The following is a 1114-nucleotide window of genomic DNA, read 5'->3' on the forward strand; positions in this document are numbered from 1 at the left end:
ACTCTGTTCTTTTATCATGTCTTTCTAGTTTAGCTGTAATAGCTACCACACTGTTGTTATTCCTGAGGCACCATCCCCATTCCATTATTGCTTATTTTAAAAGTTGTTTCTAATTTTTGTTACTTTACCTCATTGTGTGTTTATCTTTTCATTTTGTGTACTTGACTTAAATAGTGCTGTAGTTTTATTGGCTTCTTACATATTTTTCTTTTACCAACTGTTTACTTTTCGTTATTTTCTGCTTTTATGGACCGTTCTTTCATCAACAACAATGACCACAGATCTAAAAACTCTTTCAGTGTCAGTTTTTGTCCTTTTTCTATCCATATACCTTTGTACTCACAATTTTTTTCCTACCACCTTTTCCAGGTCATCATCAGATCCCTACTGTTTTACCCTCATCAATTCTTGTGCTTCCATAAAATGAGTTCTAACTCTTTGTTGCACACTTTGTCTATTCTCACCTCTATCTTACTCTGCTTTCTCCGTTTGATGTGTAATTACTGTCACTCCTCTCGACTTATCTTCTAGTCTCTACGCTCTATATATTAGTTAACCATCTGTTTGTTTTATATCCGTGGAATCCCCGTATGTTAGGTTCGCTTCTCATTCAACATTAGATCACTATTTGGTTCATCTCCTCGTTTTATTACTTTTCAAGTTATGAAGACCCACTTGATGCCGACTAAGTCTGCACCGTTCAACCACAGGACACCTAGTCCGCAAGAGATGTTCACCTTGAGTTTCAGTTAGGACTGGATTTACCAGTAGCCATAGTAGGCCATTGGTCTAGGACCCGTGAATATCTGGGGGCCCACTGAAACTAATTTCTCGCGCAGCCTACCAAGTTTACACTGAGCATTTCATTTTACAAATATATTCAATACCATAAGGTCCGCTATGCAATAAGTATGGGGCTACAGTGGTCTTCACCTGGGCCAAAGGGTAGTTGTTAGGTAGGCCACACATGAGTCTGGCGTAGGGCCCGTAAGGAATTAAACCTCAGTCTGTTTCCTTGAATTTATGCCGTTATTCGAAAAATGAAAAGGTTGTGTTTAAGGTTAGCCATCGAGACACCATCTCTAGACAGATTGTCAGCTAATACTCAAGGGGC

Source organism: Penaeus monodon, chromosome 20, assembly GCF_015228065.2.
Source record: "Penaeus monodon isolate SGIC_2016 chromosome 20, NSTDA_Pmon_1, whole genome shotgun sequence".
NCBI classification, from domain to species: domain Eukaryota; kingdom Metazoa; phylum Arthropoda; class Malacostraca; order Decapoda; family Penaeidae; genus Penaeus; species Penaeus monodon.